Consider the following 26,724-nt stretch of genomic DNA (forward strand, 5'->3'; position numbering starts at 1 on the left):
TATTTAGAAAGTATGCACTTCCATAACTGTCCTACTTGGTGAATTTTATAACCAACAAAGAATGACTAATTAATGAGATCAAAGCCAACGTGAATATTTATAAGGAGGAACAGGGATGCTGATAGAATAGCAAGAAATTCTTACAATCTGCTATTTGGAAGCTTTAGAGAAGCCCCAGAATCATCCCATATTTACTGTCTGAGGTTGGGATGCAGTTTCTCCTAGTCGTGTGTTCCACAACATGACCAAGTTCTTCTAGCTGGATGTCCCCAGGCTGACACCACCAGAGCAGGGCACCAAATGGCAACACAACACCAACCCAGGTGGCTCCCTACCACAACTGCAACAGGAGTGCTAGGAAACTGAAGGCCACCAAAAAAAAAAAAAAGTGACAATAACTTACCTTGGAACCAAGGCTATTGGCTATCAGACTACAAGGGAAACAAACTCAGTACTTTCAGGAACCCTGAAAGATTACCAAGCACAGGAAAGGGAGTTCACCCCATGTGAGGAGACACTGTTCAATCCAACTTTTCAGCAAGTAGTTGGAAAGATTTTACGATTATTTTTTTTTATCCTTAGAAAATTTGCTACGAATGACAGGACATCTCATCAACAATGAAGAACAGGTGACAAGAAAGCCAGGAATTAATTGCAAATTAAGGAAATTGCATCAAATTAATTAAAGCAACAGGGTCAGAGTCCCTTTCCTGGCAAAATTAGCTTTCTACCTCATAAGAAATGCCACCATAAATGACATAGATTGGACTTTTACCGGTACTCAGCTGCAAAGCCAGGGATGAAAAAAATGCTGGAGAGTGGGATTCTCCCGATCTAGGAGGATCCCATCCCTCTGTAGCAGGAGTTGCGTTCACAGGGGCAGGGATGCCAGGGAAGCCTCATTTTCCAAGGATAAAAAGAAGATTCTGACAGCTACTCTTGTTCACCAGCGTTGAGCTCACATCATATCAGCACTGTAAAAAAGGAAGAAGACACAGGCAGCAGTTTTGGAAATTAAAACAAAGACTTCTAACAGCTTTGCAAGAAAACAATGTGACTGGCATTGCTCAAATACCTTTATTTTTATACACACTCATAAGTATAAAGCACCGTGGCACAAAATTTTCAAGTTTCTTGGCCTTTATAGGCAGATCAGTTTGGACAGAATATAACAATGCCCAGCACAGTGTGTACCAAAGATCACAGTGTCCAGCTTCATGAGCTTAAAAGATTATTGTATCTACCTGTAGAGGGTGCCTCCCATTTAGCCAACAAACTTTCCATCCTGCAGCTCTCCAGACATGGTGCGACAGGAGCCCACAGCATCCAGGGCTACACGTCTCGTAAAGCCCTCCTAGCTGAACAGGACATGACAGTACCCAGAATCATCACTAAAGTAAGGAAGGGAATCCAAAAATATATGAGTCGGGGCCTGGGAAAACTGCATTTTTAGAGGAGTTTGTTACAAAAGCCAGTGGAAAACTACTGCGTTCCTGGGGCTTTTTCCTTCCCAAAACAAGCAAGTGCTAGAAAGCATGAATCCTATTTGTATAGGAAAATACACACGATTGTCTTCAGACTCCCAGTGTGGAGGAGCGTGCTGAACCACACCATCCCCCTGCAGCCCGCCCTCCCCTCCCTCTCATCCGCCGTAGATATACAAGGCTAAGTTGATGAGCTGTTCAGCTTAGTGTGAAATGTGTTACATTTTCCCCCCAGCTGCTTCCTGATTGCAGTATTTACTTTTAATCTCCTCTGCCTCAATGCCCGATAAAAACTTTGTCACATTAGATGGTGACAGATGGGAAAGAGAAGGGGGGGATCACTGCAAGGGAACGTCCTGGCTTCCCAATAATTTTTCACAACGCCAATTATGTCCTTCAGTGCTTCCCGGCATGTGCACCCATGTCAGCAGAGAAGGAAATAGAAAGGCATAAATAAAGACAAAACCAGGCACTGCGTGGCTTTAATCTGCAGAATAACATTTCTCATTTGGGTGAAATATTGTTGGATTCTCTCCTGTGCTGGAAATGGGAGACACACACACATATATACACAGAGACACAGATGCGCAGAGTTCATAACTGCTTTCCTTATGCATGGGTACTACCATCCTTGCAAGGAGCTCTTTGGCATTGTGAGCAGAAAAGTGCAGGTTTCTCCTGCTTTCTGAAAGGTATCCACGTCCAGCAAGCCAAATCTTGAGCTGTCTAATCCAACGACCATTGACTAAATAGCGGTAATGAGAAGATTCTCAATTTTAAAGTACTAAAACAGTTCTTAGAAAGTTTAAGATCACAACATATTATGTTGTACTTGATTGCAAGCCTAATCTTGTATGACACTACATTTGCCACCTTTAGATGTTCCATCCAAGATGACGGGCTACAAAGGAAAACCTTTTGAATTGGAGTTACTTCTTGCTTAGGTCCCCAAGAGAAATGAAATGCAGTAGTAACAACCTGTGTTGCAGAGATGTGTATAGCAGCAGACGAAAAGTAATCATGAAAGCAAAGGAAGAGGGGCCCAGGAAGAAGGTAAGAGACAGCTTTGGTCTGGGTAGGGATTTAGGCAGTCCTGTCAGGACAAAACCCCTACCTTTTGTTTGCCCTTGTTATATTCAAGAAATAAGGCTTTATGTACCTTCTTTGTAAACAAGAAAAATAAAATAAAATCAAAATATAGCACTTCCTCAGCCTTTTTTTCTTTGAACTAAGAGAACCACACGCATTTGTACCACAGCTACTGGTCTTGACAATCCTGGCTCAGTCCCAAACAGGGACCAGAGTTTGGTGACTTCTATTCCAAGCAGAATAGAGAATAAATGTCCCAGAGGAGTGCATAATCGAACAAGAGCAGCTGCTCTAGGGCATGATGAAAGTGTGGCAACAGAGATGATGAAGGGAGAGGAGCCTCAACTGGAACAGAAGGAAAGGGTAACCTTCCTAACAAGTGAGGCGTATTATGACAGTGTACATGAATGTTCACAGGTAGGGCACATTCAGGCATATTCTCGGCCTGCAGGAGTCTTGGTAAAAGCCAAGATGATGCCCTGTCCACGTTAGTTATGAAATAAGATATGTGAATATGTAATAAAGCAGGTACTCTCAAACCAGGAGGCTTCTGGGTAGCTACAGATTTGGGCGTCAGACAAGGAGGTACCCATTCAGTCTCTGGGGGAAAAGAAAAAAATAAAAAATGAATGAGAAGTCTCTGGGCTCGAAGATTTAGAAGATATCAGGCAAAGGGCTATGAGCCACAGAAGTGATGAAGAAACCACTGATAAAATGAACTATGCTTTATAAGAATCCAGGGAACAAATGGCTGGAGCTGGAACAGAAAAGATAAGGCAAGGACTGTTAGTGTTAATTTCTTTAACTTCAGATTTGCTCTACTGAAAATAGCTAACTAGTAACAGAAACATTATGGTCTCAGGCAGAGTGTCCTCATGGTTGTACACAACCAAATTTTGTCAGTCATGTCTGTATTTACTTGTCTCTCAGTATGGACATATTACAGGCAGGTTTACAGAACTGTATATGCCAATTAAACTCCCTCAGAAGCTCAACTATGATGGGCCCAGTATGATATTAGAGTGGCAGAGAAAAATACCCTTTTCCCTACAGAGAGACCCAGTGAGGAAACAGAGGTCTCTGAAGAACCTGTTGACTGAAAAGGGTACAAATTAGCAGCTCCAGGCCAGCTAAACCTCAATGGATGTAGGAGCAAGAACAGCCACTTAGAAGGGAAAATTAGTATGAAGAGAAATGTCAAGGCAAATAGATTTAAAGAAAAGGGCAAAAGGGAAAAACTCGGATCTGAATAATTTTTAAAACCTTGTTGCCTTTCCAAAGGATGACCGCTGAAGGCTAGGAACTCTACATGGGTCTTAACCAGTTGGATCCTCTGGGAAGTATCTTTGATAGACCTGCTAAAAAATAGCATCATGTTTACAAACTGATATAGCAGACAATTACTTCAGTGTGGTACCATGTACTAGGGTGAGGTTCTTTGTTCTTTCCCGTTTTTATAAATATATCAACACCAATCACTTGTGATTGACTAATGAATAAAGAGTCTAAAAAAGAAAATGTAGATGCATACAGATTATTGGTTTTCATCTAGCCTCCAAATTAGTTACTCAGCAAAGTAATATTCTCAGCTCTCTACAGCAATCTTCTTGCAAACTAAATGAAGGTGTTTCTACAAAGAAAGAAAAAAAAAATGCAGACATCTACTGTCCTAATGTCATTTGATCTAGAAGTGCCTTTTTCTTAAGCAGGAAAAGAGCTCCTATCACATTTTATTTCTCTGATCCTCCCTAGAGATCGTCAATTAGTTTTACTTGAATTTGTTCTCATTTGCAAATTATGTTAAAGGAGTGGGACTGTCTTAGGAATCAGAGGCAGAAGAAACATTTTCCTACTTAAATTTTAAGTTTCCTTCTAAATGAGAAGGTTAAGAAGCCCATATGCAAAGGACTCTTTCTCTTCATTCATCCCAATACTCATGCCATGGTTTCTCCTCTCAGTTTAGCTGCCTTATCTTCCACACTTTAGCACAACATGATCAAAGGCTTTTTTTGCCCATCTATCTTAGAGCTTACAGTTAGACTGAGACTACTTGAGCACAGTGACCAAGGCTTAGAGAATTCTTTTGGTTTTCCTGTTACGAAGTATGTACATTTTCATGTCACTCCCCACTCTGGCAAAAAAAAAAAAAAAAAAAAAAAAAAAAAAAAAAAAAAAAAAAAAAAAAATCAGCCTTTCCTTCATTTAGGCACAATAAACTTCCTAATGATGGGAGAAAAACAACTGCCAGATATTCAGTGACCGTGTAGGTGTGCGCCAGGAGGATTCCACATGCCAGCCCATTAACTTCAGTCTCTAGAGGAAAGAGAGGAGCTCCGCTTCAATATGCACTCAACTTTGCTCTGCCCTGACTTTCCTTAGTGAGCGTCACCAGTTCCTCAGGGGAAAACTTCAGCTGCTGAAAATAACAGAAAATTCGCTTGGTTTCCTCTAACCACACCGCCCAGCACAGCAATGCAAGGAAGCAAGGTAGGCTAACCTTCCAATCAAAGCGGTCTCTCTGTTCAACGCAAAGCACTGCAGATTATATGAACAAGATGGTCACTGTATTACAGAATATAAACATGTAGGAAGGTCTTGCTTGTTTTGCCAGCAAACTCCAAACTGTTCTCGAAGGAAAAGAATACAGAGGGCACAACTTGTCAGCTAGCAGCCCATCCAGCTGCCCAAGAAATACCTATGTCACATTTAAGGGGCATTCAGGAATTAACATGCATGCTCTGCCTTTGCCTGCTGTATGAACGTGCACAGCACTTAAATCTGCAGCTTCTCAGAGAACTTGCGCTTGTATTTGGCAACGTGCTCTTCAAGGTACTTGTCAACAAAGGTACACGAATATAGCCTATACTTTTTTAGGAAGTTCAGCAAGTCCCACCAGCTTTCCACAAACATTCCACTGAGACTTGCAGAGGCCTATGGACGTTGATAACCATTCCCAAAACAGCCTCTCTTCAGTCATTTTGAACAGTCCATCCCCAGTTTGAGTTCAAAGCAATGACAGGGGGGAGTAGTAGTCTGCAAGTAAATTTTGCCTGAGCCTTGCAATCTCAAAAATCACAAGATGTTTACTATGGTCCTGTGTGAGATCCCATGTTTTTCAGTACTCACCCAGCCCCAAGGCGCTCACTGTGCTGCACTGTTGCAGTGCCAGCCAGAACAGTAGACAGCCCACTGACACTTGTTGGGTGGGCCTCATGAAATTTTCCAGACCCTCAGTGAAAACTGAGTGGTAGTGGCTCAGAGTACACAAGTATTTATATCAGCACTTTCAGTCAGCCATTCATTTTCATACTCATCCCCTTTCAAAGGAAGCATGTGCAGGTTAAAAGGATTACTGATACTGTACATCTGGTTCTTTGGAGATATTTAATACAGTATATAATAATTCCTGGCAATAAACAAAAACTCTAGGACAAGAGGAAATGGCTTTAAGCTGCACCAGGGGAGGTTTAGATTTGATATTAGGAAAAATTTCTTCACTGAGAGGTGTCAAACATTGGAACAAGCTGCCCAGGGAAGCGGTTGAGTCACCAGCCCTGAAGGTATTTAAAAGACATGTAGATTTAGGGCTTGGTTGAGTGGTAACTTGACAGGGTTAGGTTAATGGTTGGACTTCATGATCCTAAAGGTCTCTTCCAACCAAAACGATTCTATGACTGAAAAAAAGCAACATTCTTCCTGCCCTACACAACATTAAAGCCAAATACTGCATGGCTGCATCATCCACACTAACCGTTTTCAGCTTAGCCTACAGACCACCGGGATTCCTCAAAATACTTCCAAGAGAAACACTAAAGACATCTACAAGAAGAAATTCCATTGTCAAGAGGCTTTGTGTCACTATACAGGAGCCCACACATCTATGGAAAAGTGTTTTAGAGGTCCACAAACTTAAAAAAAGGCTGAAAATATCATAAGTGTGGCAAATACTACATAAACAGAAACATTTTAGCTGGACTAATGAACAGGAATCAGTATGCGGACACCGTTACTAGATTTGCTGTGAAAGTTGTTAATGACAATAAGTGAAACGCCTTCTCAGTAAATTCTATTGATTTAAAGGATAATAATAGACATTTACAAAGCATCTGTATTATTTTGTTTCAAAGCATTTCTTATTTTCATAAAAGATGACTAAACTTATTTAGGAAGAAATCACAGTGATATTTCATGTGTTTCTCATTCAAAGTCTTTGTAACAACAGCATATTTTCCAAACAAGAGCATATTTTTCCCTGCTGTTCTGCAGAAACTTAGTATGGATGGCAGCATATTTATCTGTAGGGGAAAATAATGCAATACGGCAACAGAAACTAAGAGATCTGGTTAGAGAGCAGTGATTCACTGGAAAAGCCTTTGGTTGGTGCACATACCAAATTGTTCAGAAGCAAGCAGGGTCATTTTATACAAAAGCTGTTTTAATATTTTTTTACAGACACAACTTTTGTGAGACAGATGGGTGACAATAACTCCTCTTTATTCAACTTTACTAAGAAGGTTTAAGGCTGTATTCAGTACCGGCGCCTTGCATGGCAGAACGTGGGAAAAATCGGAGAGAGTCCAAACAAGGCCTCTGAATCTGCTGAAGGGATTAGCTACCATGTTCCAAGCCATCCAGCATGGAATAAAGGCATTGCGGAGCACTTGGAAACAGACCATAACTGTGACCAGGGCAACAGGGGAAAAAAAAGAAGAAGAAAAAAACCGAACAAACCACAAAAAATTGTTGTTAATAATTCTGGTGGAATGGCTGAAACTGATTTCAAGCAACAACTGCCAGCTGCAAGGTCACTGTACCCAGTGGTCCTCAAATCACATCAGCAGACAGGAGCATCAGGACTAGACCTATGTGCAACTCCTCACCTCCTGCTGAACAGGAGGGAACAGCACAGGAAAATACTGGATATGCTCTGTGGATCTTAGGCAACCAGTGAACCACAGCTGCCTGGCAGGGGGGGCCTGTTGTGATACAGAGGCTTAGCCGAAAGACTGCACCCTGCTCCCGCAGAACCAATGAGCAAACCCGCAGGCTTGAGCGGGATGCAGCAGTGAGCTAACTCAGACGAGCAGCTCTGAAACATTAACATTAGGATGTAGGACCTCCACCCCTCACCTTCAGGCGGGGGAAAAAAAAAAAAACAAAAAAAAAAAAACAAAAACCAAACGCCTCCTTTAAAGAAGTTTCAAAAGTAAGTTTTGATCACACTTTTTTGTCCACAGCTTGTTAAGATGTGAATTTGAGCCCTGTGGAAGTAGAACCCTTCTAAGGGTTCGTGAAGGCAATGGTAGTGGGTTTCAGAAAGATTATCTCACAGTTCGAACTCGTTAATGAAAGAAATAAATTAACCAAGCTCATTTTTCAGGGAATTCTTGTGTAAACTGGAAATTTTCCAGTCTGTGAGCCCCGCATTGTGCTAACCCATAAATCACAGCAAGCAGGTTGTCTGTATAGTGAGAGCAGCCACGTTTGGAGATGGAGGCGGGGGGAGAAACCAGCATATGTTCATGGAGAAAAAAAAACATAAAAGCAAAACAGGAAAAAAGAACACCTCCCTTGCCCACCACTGGAACAAAATAAAAGGCTTGGCCTCAGGCACTGGAACATACGCTGTCTGCAAAGAGCCCCCCAAACCAGGGGAAGGCACCTGAAACAGGTCAGCTTTTAATTGAATACAATATTAATTACCGCGTGCACCATTAACGGTTTGTGGGATTTGACTAATTAATGTAATAGTTTCTGAGTCACGCTCATTAAATATGAAAATTACGCCGGTGAAAGGTATCGGTTTCATTATCAATCTTGTATGGACAGGAGTGGGGGTGGGGAGAGGGTGCAGTGAAAAGATTCCCACCCCTAGTTATTGTGTTATTAGCTCTCTCAGAATAGGTTCAGGTGGGCAGGAGGAAGAGCCAAAGTGAAAAGAAAGAGGCAAGGAGAACAGGAAGCGTTGCCTAGTGTCATGAGCTAGTGGCTACAAGTCAGGACCCAAGAGCATCCAGGTCAGAGTGAATGTACACTTTTTCCTCAGTGGACGGAGCTGGCTGGTCTGCATGTAGCTCCAACTAGTTGTTGTCAGTTCCCACCATAATGCTTAGTTTCCTTCATCCCCCTGGAACAAGCATAATGAGAGAAACCGATGTCACATGGCGTACTTAATTCATTAACCCATGTAAAGCACGTGGCTGCTCCTTAGTGGAAAACTACAGGGAAGGTAATTATCACTGTTAAAAGTCAGCTCCAGAGTATAATTATACACTAAGGATATGTTGAGATTTACTGCCATGGGACACACGCCTCACATGGGGGAAAACTCTTACAGAAGGAGGATCAGAGACGTTACACCTCTCATTCCTATCCAGCAGTCCAGGGTAGGGGCAGCACTAGAGGAAACTGTTGTTGGTCCTGTATGGGAAGAAGAGTTGCCTGCATGCAGGATCTCTGGGGAAAGAAAGGAAAGAGAACATCAGTGCTCCAGGGTCCCCTTCTGCCCTACCCACCACAACAGAGCAAAATGCAGAGGTCACCTTCTAGACTGAAATTTGAGAATAAGTACACAGCTAAGACAGTGGGAGAAGAAAAAAAAAAACCTCAAGAGTGAGATAAGAGTCTAACATCACTTAGGGGGAACATTTTTCCAAGCACCATAGAGGAAGGTAGGATCGCCATCCTGTTAACAACAATGTATACATAAATGCTGCACCAGGAGCCTTAGGAGAATAGGAGAAACAGAGACAATACCAGTGCTATTTCTGTAGCAGCCCTCTTGATTGATTCTTAACATATTTGGCGCCTGCTATGGGAGTAAAGAGGGGAAAGGGGATGGCCCTGTGCCAGAGCTGCACACCTTCACATTCATGCTGCAGGTATACGCCAGGCTGGAAGGCCCAGATACAGAGAACAGAAACCAGCAGGTGGGGGAAAAGCAAGAAGAGGACAATAGCACACATGCAAAACCTAACACACAAATTGCTGATTCTTCATAAAAGGTAAGGGAGGGAGAGCAAGCAGTAAACCTCTAAGAAAGAGGAAATCCCATCCACTAACTTAGGGCTTTTATCATTTTGTCTAACAAGTAACGGCTTTCTGATTCATTTCTTTCTTCAAAATAGATGCAGTGTTGTTTCTAAATAGCATCAGCTTGCCAGGAATCTGTGGTTGAGCCTGTCGGGAGCTGGTTACATTGTGAACAGCCTGTTCCTCTTTGGGCTTATAACATACACAACCAAGAACAGGCTGCAGGCTCCTGTACTGCATCTAAGGCATTATCCTTTCTCCACTGTACATCTTCAGCCCAGTCACTCAGACATAAATGTTCCTTCATACTCCAAGCCTCGTCACTCTGTACTGAGCAAGGAAGGCAGATAGTTACAATCAGTTCTGTTTCATATAGGAATGATGAGTGCCATGGGCTCTGTGAAAACTGTAAAATTTGGAGGGTCCTCAGTAGAATTAAATCCAAACTTTTGATTAAGATGATGGCAGGGCTCTTTGCAATCATATTAACAAGGCTACATTTGCTCTCCATAACAAGACAAGTACTCACTCATTTATGGAGTGAGCACAAGTTCCTCCTGTGATTTGAATCCTATACCAAACAAACAAGAACTCTTCTGGTCTGAAATAGTGCCCCATACAGATGGTATTTTCTGATCCTCCCTTCTTCCAGGTCACAGGGTTTCACTGACCACCTTCCCACCTATTTTAAAGTTGAGCTTTGCATTTTTAATCTGAGTTCATCAAAACAGACAGGGCACTGCCGCCCTACAAGCTACTCTGGAGCTGGCTGAAGGTTTTTTGGTATTTGCACACGTGTCAGGGATCAAGAGAGGATTTAATTCATATTGCTCCCCCTCTTGCTTTGCTAAATGTAGTTAAGCCTATGCTTACAAAGGTCTTTGTAAGGACCCTTTATCATAGTAGTTAATATGAAAAATTTGGCTCAGGAAGCTTCTAAACTGCTGGATTACTAAACATTGCTGCTCTTCACAGAAGTATGCAATAGTGACATTTTCAAACAGGACACCAAGCTACATAAATTTGTGGTCAGACTTTTACAGCTGCTTCATACTGCCATAATTCCCACAGATTTTTTGTCACAGGACACAGACAGAAAGTTTCACTACCAAACGCATAGGATACTCTCCTCTAGGAAGCATGGTGAAGAATCATGCTCAGCCCCTTGCTTCTCGCTAGCACTGCAACAGCTTTTATCAGCTCACACTTACTTTTAGCTTCACTGACTGTATCCTCTACACACTAATTTGATCCTTTTCAGTTCCTCTCATTCTCCACAGCTTTTTTCATACATCTGTGCTGAAGAAATTGGGAGAAATTTCCAGACTGGAAAAGTAAAGGCTGGGATTCTACTGCAGCAGCCTTATTTGGAAAAAAGAAAACTCACACCCAACACAGAGCAGTTTGTGCTGGGGGAAAGCCTTTTGCAACTGTGAAAATACCCATGTTACAGCTACATCATCAATATATATCATGGTGTTCTGTATCTCCCGTAACTTATTAATATGAGTTCAGAGTGTTTAATGAATTTAGCAATATATACTGTTGAGATATGCTGTCACTGCCTGTTTTCTCTTTCTTTTCATTTTAAATGTTTCCGTAGCTCAAATGTATCTCTGAATGCAAGTCAGCGTTCCCAAGTGAACATGGCATTAGACGCTTTCAACTTCAGTTACAAGAGCACAAAGTGAGAACATGCAAGATAATACTCAGTTAAACTTTAAAGCAGGTGAGCGCAGCTATACTGAAGCTGCAGCAAATTAAGTTATTACTTAAATACCAGTGGGATGAATGCAACAGCACTGCCTTCCAGATCAATAATGTGCCATCAGACATCAGAAAGCGAACTACCAAAGAAAAGGAGGGGTTGATTGTTTTGTTATGTGTTTTTGTTGTTTTAGAGGGTTTTTTTAAAGACATCTCTTCCACTCCATCACACATCACAATTATAGGTATGTGTCAGCACCTGCCAACAAATATATTTAGGAGATAGTACTTAATTGCTGCCGGTACCTAATTTAATTGTTACAACTGCGCAGACTTTATTTATGATACCAAGGCAAAGTGGCATTTATCTAAGCAAAGTTGTAAGTACTTTATTCATCACCTCCTTTTTCAGTACCAGACTTGAGTGGATAAATTCAGGCTGCCTTAGATTCCACTCAAAACATCATTCTGTGCCTCTCTGTATTAAACGAGGACAAGAATTGGTCAATGTAACACAGAAAGAAAGTGTGGTAAAGCTAAGGCAATAAACAGAGGTTTTTTTCTTACTGTAAGGACTTTCAGGTTTAAAACAAGCATCAAAGTTCTGCTTTTGTAAGCTTTAAAAGATGGACAGTTTAATTTTTTCCAAACAAAAAGGTATTAAGAAACCAGCAAAGGGATTTTTGAGTTTCTCCTTTATCATTCAGCCTAGCAGGTTTACTCACAGAACATTGCTTAGATGGTTCTTCTTGCTTGAAGACTTTGGAGTGGTTTCAGAAGGAAGTATTGCTGTCCCATCAACACGTACAGCACAGAGACCAATAGCAAGTTCTCCAGGGCACAGGAGTCAGTGACAGAATTAGGAATACAAGCCCACAGCTGTGACATTAAAGCTAAAGCAAGCACATAATTTTGAGCACAGGGATAAAAATAACGCCCTACTGTTGAATGATGCTTCACAAGCAGAAACACATCAAAATTACTGCTCTAGAGAATTTACAGTGCCAGCATCTGTGACAAAATCCCTAAAAGGAACATGTTGATAGACATACCAGGATTAGAGATGTACACGTACCAGATCTGGTCTCCTACTTGCTTGGGCAAGCTGATTATTGGAATTTCAATATGGAAGGGATGTATCGATCGCATCATGCATTATGTGATTTATGAACTCACACAAGGAACTGTCTGTCCTAGCAAGACCAGGCAGCAGTGAGTGGAGTAGTATGCTCTATCTAAGCCAGATCTCTGGAGAGAAGCCTTCACGCTGCACAAACATAAGGTGTGAAATGAAATTTAAGACAGGGAAGCAAGCCAAAGCCAGTGGGTCTGCAGTCAGAACAGTTTGCTGTCCCATGCAAGCCAAACAAAGCACCATTTGCCTTTTAGTTGTTAGCAGCATGAGAAAAATGAGAGTTCATTTGTATCCAATAGCTTCCTCTGCTGGTGGGGAAACCTAGAGTAACAGCCATCAGTGGAGCTAACACATTAGGAAGAAACTGATGCTTCTTTCAAATGTTTCACTTTTTTTGTAATGTTGTTTTGAATTGCCCAACTCATGTATAACCCTTTCCCTAGTAGTATTGAGTATCTGGGCAGAAAATTAAGAGAGAGCGCATTCCTTTCCAAGTTGAAAGTCCTTGCACAGGGCTGACTGGCAGCACTCCCTGAACTTATCATCCAGCAGGAGTAATGAGTTCTCAGAGATTTGGGACATATGTTTCCTACCAAACTGAAAAGACAGATTTAGGGCAAGACTCCAAGAATTAGAGGGTAGCCTCCCTTACCAGGCACAAGGCAGCCCTTTAGTAAACAGAAAGAAGGGCACAAAGGCAGCTTATAACGAAGCCTATTCCCACTCCTGGCAGTAGCTATGTGATGGCCCTCTCATATGGAGCTTTCACTCAAGTCCGCTCTGTATCCCACAGTCTCACAGATAGCCACCTTTGGTGGCTGGGTCTATATGGAATATTTTCAGAGGGGAACAGGTGGGTGAGAGGACATTAAACACTACGCTAGATCTTGTTGCATGTTCCACAATTTTTTCTTCTACAAAATATCTATAGATGATGATGCTGTCTTTACTCCGTCATACCAAAATGGGAGGGAAGCACAATGGAACTGACGGGCACTGTGGCACTCTCTCCCGCACACCGCTTCCTTAGCCACTCCTGCTTCATTCCTTTCAACAACCCCACCTCCAAATAGCTTCAGACAGCAAATAAGAACATTGCAGATCAGTACAGATATCTGCAGGAACAGGTCTTCACATGTAGAATCCAAATCCAAATCCAAAAAGCTCTCATGACAAATAGTTTACAGAGGGCACATAGTTCATCGCTTCTTCCAGCTGCATGTTTTCTAGAGATTTGTCCAGTCTAGTTTTAAATTTATGCCAAGCAGCAGAGATGGTATCACTTGTCTTGAGAAACTGTTTTTCTATCTCTGGTCCAAGATTTGTCTTTAATTCCAGTATCCCTCCCAAGACTTGCCAAAAAGGATCAAATGCTAATGGAAGCGTAAAACATTCAGCCTGTTTGCAGCCTGAATGCACTTGGCTCTCTCTCTCCAGCCCCCTGAACTGTTCTTAGGCTTCTCACTTGGACATACTCAGTTTCTTGATCCAGAAGAGGAAGTGCTGTGTCTACACAAAGACAAGAGGGAGAAATAGTAGCAGCCATTCAGGAAAGCAGTCATATAACGCAGACTCTTGATCCTGGAGACCCAAGGAATACCCCTCTCCCCTGTCCACACAACAATATTATCGTTACAGTAACATATAATAGCACTTTTGCATCCAGACAGGGTTGTTTTGCTTAGGTTCAGTAATCCTGGTCTTGCACACCACTTAAACTGTGAGGGGCAACACTACACGTCAGTACTATTCTGCTAGAGAAATGCCCAAGAATACTCCTCTGCTTTGGCCCCTATTTACTTAATTGCACACTCCACCCCCCAAAATGGCAGCCTCTACCCATCAGGATCCTTTCTGAGAAGCAACAAGAGGCTTTACTGACTGTGTGCTGCTATACAAAGATACGTGGATCATTAACACAAGCAAGCCTCCAGCTTCACCATTAATCACTGGCTGGCTCCACGCCTGCATTCTGCAGACAGCCTTCACTGAAGAAAGTTTGCAGCTGGCCCAGCTCTGGCTGAGCTTCCTCATACTCACCAACTATCTCCACTCTCCATTTGTCAATTGTAAGTGATAATTTCTATTCAATCTGATACATATTATAAGAATATAAACAAATGCCTCTGGCTGTATCACGGCTGCAATCATTTCCCTTTATAGCCATCATTTATTACAGGCGGACAGGTGGCCGTTTGGTGGAATGCCGAAGAGGCTATCACCTGGACAATCACCAGGAAACACACTCACATTTACATTCTTCCCAAGCAGACAGGCAAAAGAGGCGTGTGATTTCTGGAAAAACTTCACTACGGTCCAAAATTTCTTCCTGTCCCTGTAAGTCACAGGAGCAAGTCTGAATCTTGCCAGCCAAACCTGTCAATAAACACCAGATTTCAAGTTTAAACTTATTTAGGATTTTTGAAAATAGGGAGGGGGTCTGGGGAAGCTTTGCTCCCAGTTGTTTCATTTTTTTGATCTTACAGTTTTGATATAGGATACATGCTTTTTCTAAAGACTGACTGTTTCAGTATTGTATACATATGTATACAAAACACTGAGATGACAGCAGCTTTGTTGCTCAAATAGAGTTTGAAAGAAGGCTTATTATCTACTACTGCTAGGCACGTGTAGCGTTTCATTCCAAAAAAAAAAAATAAAAAGACCTTGGAATTCATATGTAGGAATCATTTCACCTCCCTTTAAACCACTGTCACCTCTAAAACAGATATATGTCAGGTTACTTCACAACTCAGGCAGCACCAAGTCAGGACAGAAAGTGAACAGTATTGCAGTAACAGCATTTACAGAACATGGAATATAATTACCACATTTATCAAATTCTAGAACAACGATGTTAACATCAGCTCTTGCATCAACACAAAAGGACCTCAGCCTTAAACTCGCTCTGAAAGACTGCAATCTCACAAGCAGAGCACAGTCAGAGATCAGCGCGGGATATTAGTTCAGAACAGACTTGCATAATCACAGGCTGAGCAAGTCCCCACCAGCAATTCTGCGAGCAGGACCTGGGCTGCCCATGTAGGCCCTGGTACTTGTTAACTTGTTAGAACATAGGAAACTGGACTTTTGCACAAAGTGCTGCAAGGAGAGAGCAAGGAAGACTGGAGCAGAAGAGCCGCTGTAGGATCTTGTCATAGCTTATAACATTACTAACTATCTGTCATTTACATTGATTGTCACAGCAAAATGCACATTATCAAGTTCGTAAGAATAGACAAAACAAAGGTCCATCACACCAAATATCCTGTCTCACCAACAGCTAGCACCAGACGTTTGGGAAAGAGTCCACCTTCTCCAGGTACACACTTCTAAAACCCAGTTCTTTAAGGAGTTCATAAGGCCAAAGGCTGTATTCAAACCATTACGTTTATTAGCCATCAATGGATTTAAATACCTAATCTCATTTATGTTCTTGGTCACCCACAACATCCAGTAAGAATAAATTCTACTGCTAAATTCAACTTGATACTTGAGAGTATTTCCTTCTTCTGATCCTCATGTAGCACCCAGTGAAACCTAGAGACTTATTCACTTGTTTGTACAACTTTGTAGGTCTCAATCACCCGTTTCCCAACATGCACACACCTCTCTCCAGTGCTTCCTTCCCAATGGGTACAAATGAGAGTTCCTTTATTATTGCCCAGCACAGTAAAGTTATTATTCAGTGATACCACAGCCTGTCAGCAATGTAGTCACATTTTAGGGCACAAAGGCAGGCACCAGATTTTAGATGTCAGTGCCCAGTGACTCTATTTGCAGACCTGGGCAAATCCCTTCACCTCCTTTTACTTTTACTTCTCTACCTCCGAGCTAGATATAACACTTTCTTACTTTAGGATCATGATCTGGAGTTACACTATAAATGCCTGCAAAGCATTTTATGAACATGAATAAAGGTAATCATAAATATATTAAACGTAACTCCCAGAATTTCCACAGTGTCCTACCAAAGGTCATTTTGATAAGAGACAGGTACAACTGAAAGACGTTAGCTTGCAAAGAGAGAAGAAATACAGCAAACACATTTACCACTTCAGCATATGACCTGGAGATGGAATCAAGTCAGCTTAGAGAACAGCTTCACACAAGCAGATGGCATGTGACTTTCAGCATGATAGACGCCTATGAAGGCACTGTAATAACGTTCCTGTATATAATAACATAGCTGTTCTCAGCATCTTGGGATGATCCTGTGAAACAAGCTCCCAGGATAAGCATGAAGCATGAGTAGGTGCCATCTGTGATCATGTCACTTAGTGGGGAATCATTGCTGCCAGCATGCTCAGCAGAGCCTATTGCACATCAATGCCCATTGATAAATGGACTTTTTAAAAAGCAGGAGATGCAGAAAGCATACAGTCTGCCCCCAACCTCCTGAGCCACAGAACAAGCTCTAGGCTTGATGCACACATAGTGTTGCTGAAGATACTTTTCCACAGAGGTACGCTATTGGTGTCTGCCGTTTCATCCACCAGCCAACCTGGGATATGCTAAGGAGACTTTCAGTGCAGAAATAATAATAAGTCAGTCAGTATCACCCTGCGGAAACAACTCACTGGGTGCTACACCTCCCTTATGCTCAGCAGAGGTATTTGCTTTCACTTAAAACCTGTGTGGGCCACTGGGATCACAAGCTCTTCTGGTAATTCTGTCCTCAGGTCAACTCATGTTTAGTCCTGCCACTACCAGTTTTCTGTCACACAGAACACTCCAAAACAAAGCAAGCTAAGCAGTCATGTACCATCTCTCCTAAATCCTCCTCTGGCAGCACCTCTCTTCCTTCAGAGCTGTGACACGCAGCAGTACCTCCTCATGTTCTCTTTAGCACCCATTTAATGAGCCTGTTGCCCACAAATTTACTTAGTCCCTTTTTGAACATGCTAGTGCTCTCAGGTCCCACAGCTTCCAGCAGCCAGGCACAGAAGCTCTTTCCTTTATCTGCTTTAAACCAACCTCCTTGGAGCACTGCCTTGTTCTAGTATAGTAGAATTCAGCAAGTAATAGTTCTCCATTTTCCTTACCTGTTATCTTCTTCCACAAAAGCAACTTACAAAAGCACTTCCACAAAGCATTTTCCATAGCCTACCTTCACTGTGAGAGATCCCTTCCCCAAATGGCACTTTTTACCACAGGGGCCCTAAGTAGAGTCAGGTGCAGCCAGGAGGGAGAAACAAGCCTCCTCTATTTCCCCTCACTCTGCCATTCTGTCAGCTGCACACGTCAGCCCTTGCCTTGCAAGACTGCTGAATTCCTTTCCCTAGAGGAAGAAGCTGGGACAGTGAAGTTAAGTGTCTTGACTGCACTAAAAGGGATATCTAAAGACACAGGTCCTGGGCTTTCAGTTTAATGCTTAACCCAATAGATGAGGCTGTCCCTTGTGCACGTGGCTGTGTTTGTGACCAAAGGACACTCTAGTTCCTTACCAGAGCTTAGAAAGATGCAGTGATTGTGACTGAGGATGTAGACAGTTGCATGCCAGAGATGAAGGCCCTTCTGACACTGCTCTTACAGTGGTAACTTGCTGAGGCTGTTGTACTACGAAGAACTGGAATCCAAAGGCCAGTTTGCAGCAAACTTTGGAGAAATTAGAGTGGTTTTGGACCCAGCAGTCAGTTAATAGATGTGCAGATATTGCACCAACAATTTCACTACCAAATTAAAGGGTAGGACTCTTCTTTTCCGGCAGAGGCCTTCCAAATGAGGAGGCTCCAGCTTTTAAGGCAGCCAGCCAGCAGTGGCACTGTAGGCGAGAGTGGCATGTGGTGCCCAGAGATAAGTGAACAGCTAAGCCTATACTGCTTGTTGAGCAAAGTGCATACAAGTGTCTCTGAGTAGGGACACACCAAATCTAGATTGCTTTAAAAGTACTGGGGAAGCCTTAGGCAATGAAGGCACGTTCATCATGGTTGCTGCTCCATTGGCTGTTTAATAAAGCACTGGTCCAGTGTGCCTTAGTCCCAGTTTGAATTTGGATTTTGCAGACAGGAAACAGGGCCAGGATCAGAGCCCTCTTTTGAGGGCAGCGACAACAGGGAATACCCAACTGTAATTAACCTGACTATTGAAAGGAACCTAACTGTCATTAACCCAAACCTAACACTGAATAGAAATTAGTACTGGTAATCGATAAACAGTGAGTGGAGTTACCGGGCAGTGATGTGTGGACTCCAACGATGTCTCTGTGTCTCTCCGGGATCCCTGGCACAAGCAGCAATGAAGAATTTTCTCACCTCCTCCCTCGCTCCCACAAGACAGTTTTCAAAGCAGGTGGACTGTGTGTGTGGCTGTATGCTGTCTGCCTGCACGGCTCTCCCCAGCCGACAGAAAGGGGAAGGGAGGCATCCAGAAAAAGCTGGACCATATGCCAGAAAAGAAAGCCCCTACCAAAACCATCTAGCCCAAATGCTTACAGATCAGGCAGGCTCACAAAAGCATCTCTGAGAGGTCATTGGTTTGGTTGACAGATTCATTGTCAAATTCCCTCTTTACCCATCCGAGCTGTTTTTCCATGCACTACCTGTGAAACGTGTATTTTTAATACACTGTTACAGTGCAGGACAAAGCAATCTAGCTCTGGCTGAGAACCGCTTTCCTAAAAGACAGCAAATGAGAGAAGCCATCCATTACAGCTGAGAACCCCATTTTGTATAGCTGTTTGATTTCCTCTCCAAGGGCTTTGTATCTGCCGCTTTCCAAATGTATTGTTTCCTCACTCTGATGTTTCAAAACACAATAAGAATTAATGTATTATGACAATTATTATTTTACATACTGACAACTGAAAGTTCTTGAAAGCCTTCCCCCAAATTAATTACCTTTACATAATTACAATTTTGGGGAATGCTTCTGCTTCCTGTGGAAACTTCATATTTTTCATTAAAAAAAAAAAAGATCTGCCATGGTGCTCTGTAGTGGTGGTCGAAGTCCTCACCAAAGCTTATCAGCAGGGCAGTCAAGGTGCATCAAAGGAGACATAATCCACCAAAAAAGCCCAGCCTAGTGAGAAGAACAGAAAGAGAAGCATGTGAGCTTTAATTCACAGAAGGAAGCATTTAACAGTTCAAATCTCCGTAGCCAGTAATTTTGGATTTCATTTTACATGGAAAATTAAACCTTCCCCTCATACTTCCATGCTTTTCTCCAAAGATTTTCCTTCAGATCAAACAGCCTGTTTTTCCAGACATCTCAGTCTGCTACCTAGCTCTGAAATTCTTCTATTTCTGCAGTAATCTGTGACACACATGACTAGAGCTGAACACAATATTCTTAGGCTATCATTCTACCATTTTTGTGTTACCTATAGTCTATACATTTTTGATTCTGTCCTTAAACATGGGCTGGTAAAAAGTTAGGCTCTCTGCATTTCTAGTTGAAAAACTGATACTTAAACATTTTAAAGCATGAATTAAAAAGACATGCAGAATTCCAAGATCGTTGAGTTTGTTTGGGCTTTTTTTTTTTTTTTTTTTGTCTGAGGTGATGTTTACAGCACAGAAGATCTGGAGGTGCAATGCCCAGATCTGTAAAGCTTAGGGTCTGTAAAACTGCAGAGCAAAATGGGGAAAAGGTTCGACTCTCCTTGTAACAAATAGCCTTCATTTAGGATAGTCCTAGCGCTGAACATCAAAAAAGGCAAGCTCCAACAGCAATTTGCTACACCGTTTGCCACCACATTGCAGGTTCATTCACAAGTCCACAAACTCTCTCTTATTTACAGGCATTTTCCCCACTAGGGAGAATATGTTGGATGAGAACAAACATATACACTGAGACCTTCATCTAGTTTTCACATATCTAAATGCGCTGTGTTTCACTTTGAACAGGCCACCTGGATTAAATAGAAGTTAATTAAACAATCCCTCATTTTTTGCTGTTTAAAACTTAAGACTTGGTAAAGGAGGGGTAAGACAGGACTTTTTATTACTCTTAGATGGTGCTAAGAGGACCCATAAATACATCTCTTCTTCCTGTGATCCCATTCATCTTGCTGCCTTTGCTACTCCTCTTTGCCAACGATCAGATCCCAGTAAACAACCTCAAGTGAAATTTGCAACTGTCAGATAAACATTAAAAATGCTTCTCTTGTCCTTTCCCATTGATAGTCCCATTAATATTGTAATAGAACAAAAAGTTATGAAAATGAATGCATGCTGGTTTTGGAAGTGAATGATGCAGACAGCTGCTGTGAAATATATACGCTTGAATATGCATAGACAAAGAGATACCGTGCACCCACAAAGAAGTGTGTACACACTTACATATAATATTTTAAGATACAGGACTCAGTTCCAACCTCATGCTACTGTGCACTGTGAAGCAACTCCACTGACTTTTGTCTGGTGTAAATTCAACACAAGCAAAGTCAGAATTAAACTACCATGGCTTTTTTTTTGAGAAAAAATATCATCTCTACACAATTTTTCTGTGCTGTTATTTTTCTAATCTTTATTTTTGGTCAGAGGCTAGTATTACAATCTGCTTTTGTGTATTTAGTAGTTCCTCACAGCATGCAAATCTCTGGTCCTATGTCTGCTGCTAATAAAGAAAATCTGTACCTCAAACTTAAGTGAAGGAGTATGAAAAAAAAATCATAAACAATAAAGTCAAGTCTTTTATGCAAATTTGCCTTTAGACACATATTAATTCAAATAGTATGCACTAAAAATCTCTAAAAACGAGCAGTCCAGTTCTGCCAGTCCCGCAATTAAAATGTGTCCTCTGCCCATCTGAACCCTCACTGAGATCACTGACAGTTTTGAAAAATGAGAGACTTTGAATTTGAGTCAGGTTCCAAAATAGTCACAAAACTGTCTTAAAACATTGTGAGGTACTGTTGTCTTTTATATATACATATATACATGTGTGTATATATATACATATGCATATAACATGTATTGGATTTTCCTATCAGGCTTTTACATTTTCTGAGCTTTTAACATTCTACTGTTTCAAGCTTTTCTGTAAAGATAAAAGCTGTGCATGCTTTTAATAAAATGAGAATTCTTCAAGGGAAAGCAGGATTTCAGAGGCTGGAGTTTTAGGAATACTCCCAGGTAGGGAGGCAGCTGTGATGGGTCGGTAACCGTGCAGGGAGGCTCCACAGAGACAAAGTCTGCCTGAGAGGCTTTCACTGCTTGAACAAGACCTTAGCTCTCTGAACAAAAACACGCTGCCAGTCATATTGTTCTAATTCCCAATTTAGTGAAATTTCATTGGGTCATTTCGTAATGTCAGGCTGCATTTATACTCTTCCAGTCATCTATTTCTGAAGTCCCTTCGTGTTACACACCTAGAATTCTCTCTCTTCTGAGCCTTGTACTTTTCAAAGGCAAGTCCTACATGCTTATACTTCCATATGCAAGCCAAAAGATACTAAACTGGGAACACCAACCAGATCTTTAGAACCCATGGTTCGCCACTGTTCAGGTCAACTGTCACTTTGAAATCAGAACAGAAATCAGTCCCTAGTTGACTTATGCTTATATTATGCAAAGGTAAAACAAAACAACAACAAAAAAAGGATGTTAAATTTGTAGTGTTTTCTAACATCATCGAAACAGCCTGTCAACATTTTCAAGTTGCCAACTGTCCCGAAATGTGGTGTAGTTTTACCTGTTAGGAAACACAATTGCAAAAGCAAATATTTTTTTTTACGTTCTCATCAAAGTCACAAAAAGGTCAGTCAGTCTTATCAGATTTCAACTGCTCTAGTGCCTTTTGAACTGAAATTTATTTCATTCATCCACTCTGAAATACTGATTATGGAAAAATTCCACTTCAGACTTCTGCTGTTTTAATCACAGATCACCGAAAAGTAATCAACTTCTGGAATTTATATTAAATTTTCTTCTGAGTGGCAGTCAAGTTAGGTATAAGGACTCCAGTTGGATGAAATTAAAAACTCACATGAGATTGTCTATGTTGCAAACTTTAGTTTAAAGTAGCTGAGGGCAAGGGACTGTACGGCAGTCACAAAATCTGGATAGTCAAGCAGTACTGTGTGTCCTTCCACAGACAACCTGTTCTACTAAGTTAACGTAAATATAATGACTACAGTTGCTCACACTTAAAGATTATTTCCCCAGGTACCTCACAGGAAATGTTCACCATTTTCTTGGCGCTTTTCTTCTTTGTAATTTATTGACAAATAATCTTTGGTCTGATGGTGCACTACCCTTCAAACTAGAACGTGGTCTTACAAACCTTACTGGCTACCTTTCACAAGTCGCCTGAGAGCACTAGATTTCAACAGCAACACTTACTGGAAGAGCATATACAAAGATGTCAAGTTCCCTCACAATTAAATATTTTTTTGGTAACAGTTTGTTCACAAAACAAGTTTCTTGTTCTAATTAATTTTGATTTCGATTTGTGACAATTTATACAAAGTCTTTGCTCATATTTGTTAATTTAGGGTTTGAATAATAGCTTTTCTCCCTGTACGGTTACCTCCGTTTATTTTGTATACCACGTTACCATTGTTGCAAAAATCTTCTTTTCTGGTAAGGAGAAAGGTTAACTGCTTACTCTGGGGTCTTGCAGTTACCCCACAATTCACTACCAACCAGCTTCAGCTCCAAAATGGCTTTCTGTTCAAATGTTCATTGAAGCAGGTCAGTTGAAGTGTCATGGGGCACAGGATGAAAGAGCTTTCCACCGTCTTGCCCTTGTGCTGTCATTTGCACGAGGGCAGTAGGGCTATAAAGAGTTCCCCTCCTCAAATGGGATTTTATGCCTATATAGCATTGGTACAAATACGGAAAGAGAAAGAGACAAATTAGTAGCAGTCTGCCGCTGGACATGCCCAGGAGTAATAACCATGAGACTCTGTCATGGGGGGACTTCGATAAGCAAAGGATTCACCATGCCTTTGTTGAGATGGAAATGCAGCCCACAGCACCAACACAAAGTTCAGGCTGAATCTGACACTCTGTTTGCAGTTCGTTTTTTCTTGAGCCTCAGGGAAACAAGCGTGATAGAGTAGAGACAGAGCGTAGGGCAGAGCTGGAATCCTTCTTCCACTTACCAAAGCATCATCAGAGAGCAAGCATCAAGGAAAATAAGCACTATGATGATCCGCGTATTAACTTCCTGCCCTCCAAGGTCAGCATTTCTTAAACCATCCAGGACATTACATTCTCTGCACAGTCTCCAGCCATTTAGCAATGGATGGCAAAGGAATCTAAAGCTCTAATGGGATGAAGTGTCAAAGAGAGCTTTTTATTTAAAGAACTAGAGAAAAGAAAAGAAAATGGATATTTTAACTTTTATCTCAGAGTTAGTTAATATTCACACTTAACTGCTGAACTGGCTAAATTCTTTTCTTTTCTTAAGGACCTTTATAAATTTCATCATTAATAAAATCAGACATTCAATTAGCAGGGAATTTCTGATTGCTAACTGAGATTTCCCCCCCAACAGTTTCTCTTTTTCACTCTCTCTAGTCTCTCTCTTTATTTTCCCCTCCTACCCCTGTGTCCCCCCTTCCCTGAAAAACCAGGGGAAAGTGAAAACTGACTCCATTAACCTCTGTCATTACCTAAATCCATCTCTTAATTAATATGAGTTAATATGATTAATCAAAATAATGAGACAAACCTATTAAATTAGGGTGTTTAAATTACAAATGGAAGTGGTAAAGGCAAAGGGGCTGATAACGAATAGCTGCAGTCAGAGATGGAGTTAGCGCTAGAAATGATATGTGACAATCACCAGAGAGAATCAAGAATGAGGGGAAATACGCAAGATCCATGTGAGAAAAATATTCTACATGCACAAAGAACGATGTTGTTCAAATGCCTGGTAGCATTTTGGAGGATCAGCTATGTTAAGATAATATTTTAATCCCTTTCATGGTGGAATATAATATAGATAACACTATGATCATCAAATCTGTCAGCTTGCAGTTAGCTTCCATTGGGTTGGATGGTACAGATTGTGCCCAGTTAGAGGTTGCCACTAGCAGTTTGGTGGGAACTCTGAAGCATTTGCTAGTCATATTAACACCGCCCCACAGAGACAAGATTGCACAGGTTATACATGTACTGGAGGCACACAGCCTGAGCAAAAGCCTGCAGTCACAATATTCCATCTCCGATACTGACTTTCTTTGTAACCTGAGGCAAGCGCCATGAACTCCTCTGTCTTGCTTGGCTGATACACCATTCCTAAATGGAGTTCCATATTTTCTCTAAACTAGAATCTTGAAATCTGGCAAGCTCTGTCACTGCAGTCCTCTGAGTGCTGAAGGGAAGTTATGCCAAAAGTGACCTTTCCCCAAGAACTCAACGACAGTCAGAGTTTCTCACTGGACTTCCATGACTCAAATACCTGTTTGAACTACAGTTTTGAAATCTGTTTAACTCCCTTGTTATAGACTACCAATTAAAGTAAAAATAATGTCTTTAACATAGGTCACTGTAACAACAAAAGTGATAGACATTTTGGGAGGTGTTTACGTGGAGTGTGAAATCTTCCCTTTGGAGATATCCATTAGCAGTTTATATTTCAGTTAAAACTACCCGCAAAGAAAATATATGTAGCACAGGACTGATGCAGATAGAAAACTGCACTACAAACTGCTGCCAAAACAGGTAAACATCAAACAGGAGGAGGTTAATAAATATTTTTCAGTCATAAGGATCCCCTAAAACTAAAAAGAAGTGGGAAGAAAACAACCATGTAGATAGAACATTTCAAGACCAACCCCATATCTTGAGTATATCATTTGTGATCTCTATATAAAGTTGAGAGCACGCTAGAGGCTGTGGGGTTAATAAAACATATAATTGATGAAGATGCCTTGCAATATATGATTTATAGGCCACTTTAACTGCCTTTAAAAGGTTGCAACCGGCCAGGAAGTGCTCCAAATAGCAAAAGAAACCTCTCTCTCCATGGCACTGCACTGAAGTGGCAGCACGAGGACAGTGGAATAAAAACAGGAGAAAAAGAAAGATCCAGCAGGAAGTCAGCAAGGGAGGAATAAGCTCAGAGAAAGCTGTTTAAAGCTGGTTAGCCAGGGGAGATGAGAGTAGCAGGAGAAGAAGGCACCAGAACCTTGTATTCGTAGCCCAAACCCGCTCTTTTTTAGCTGGCTTTGGACTGAGTTTTAAAAGGGGTTGGTGAAGTTATGGCTGGCAGCAACATTTTGTGAGCGCTGGTGCCTGACCTTTGGCATCTCAGGAGATGCTATGGAAACCCAAGGAAAAGAGTGCTGAAGCAGCTAAGAAGGAACTTCATTATTAATTATAATCTCATATTGGGCATTCTGCTTTATTTACATTGTCCAACTTTCTAGCTTTGTCACTGAAACAGGCAAAGGTGCAGTCTTTCTTCAGGAGTAAGCACAATTTCTCAAGTCAGCAACACAAACACATATAAAATGGTGGGAAGTTAAAAAAGCGAACAGAGAGTAGTAATAAACTGCAGTTGAGTCATTATTGCCATTTGCTTGTAGAACTTCAACATCCTCCATTAATGACTTCGTAAAAAGGCACGAGTGTTGAGAGTGATCACAAACATCCAAAGGAGCTTGGTAAAGAAGTTTGGAAACAGCATTTCCAGCACACCATGTGGAAAGGCACAAGTATTTGGAGGCTGAGGGGCTGAAAGGCAATAGGATGAAATAAAAGATTATCACAGATACTCCGTGCTTGGAGGAGTTAACGGGAGCTACCAGACTGTATAGTGCAACTGGTGTCAGCCAAACACAAAGTGTTTTTCAATTGCTGAAGTGAACAAATAAGTAATGTTTTGCAAAACACACTTCCACATAATTGAGCTGATGCTCATGTATCACCAGATAATCACCGCCTTCTTCCCAACCCCCTTGAAAGGCAGCACAACCATAGTGACAAGGTGCTATGCCATTTCTATAGCCAATGCCTAGCTTAATAGAAACATAGCTGAAGATTGCAGACACACTAGTTCATATTAAAAAAAAAGTTTTTCATTGCCACACCACACTTTTCTGAACAACAGTGTCCTAGAGCCATACCTGGGCCAGTACCATTTCTCACGCTTTTAAGTAAATTTCTTTTCCACCAAACACAAGCAGGTTAAAATATAGTCTTCTAGCAAGGACAACCTTCTAGACAGAAGGATATAAACAATGTAGATGGCATCTGATGGCTAGACCGTGGGCTAGGACAAAGTTGACATCTACTTCTGGGTGACAGCGGTAGCATGAGGAAAAGAATTAAAGTTCTCTTTACAAAACAAAAGCAGAAAATGAATTTTATTGTCTCTGGG

The 26,724-nt window shown here is 41.4% G+C and overlaps 2 long non-coding RNA genes across 2 annotated transcripts in view; both read right to left on the reverse strand.

Moving 5' to 3' along the window:
* Positions 1-781: 781 nt before the first annotated feature.
* LOC141742622 (uncharacterized) overlaps positions 782-26,724 on the reverse strand; it is a 44,928-nt gene continuing 18,985 nt past the window's right edge. Inside the window, exons 2-3 of the long non-coding RNA XR_012586777.1 lie at positions 19,287-19,467; positions 782-974 (exon numbers count right to left, since the gene is read on the reverse strand). This is a non-coding gene — a long non-coding RNA (uncharacterized LOC141742622). The remainder of the gene's footprint in view (positions 975-19,286; positions 19,468-26,724) is intronic.
* Positions 12,086-17,554, reverse strand: LOC141741600 (uncharacterized). Its single transcript, XR_012586427.1, has 3 exons — positions 17,493-17,554; positions 14,698-14,823; positions 12,086-13,956 (listed from the first exon to the last, which is right to left on the reverse strand). It is a non-coding gene; the product is annotated as an uncharacterized LOC141741600 (long non-coding RNA).

This window comes from Larus michahellis, chromosome 4, assembly GCF_964199755.1.
Source record: "Larus michahellis chromosome 4, bLarMic1.1, whole genome shotgun sequence".
Taxonomy (NCBI): Eukaryota; Metazoa; Chordata; class Aves; order Charadriiformes; family Laridae; genus Larus; species Larus michahellis.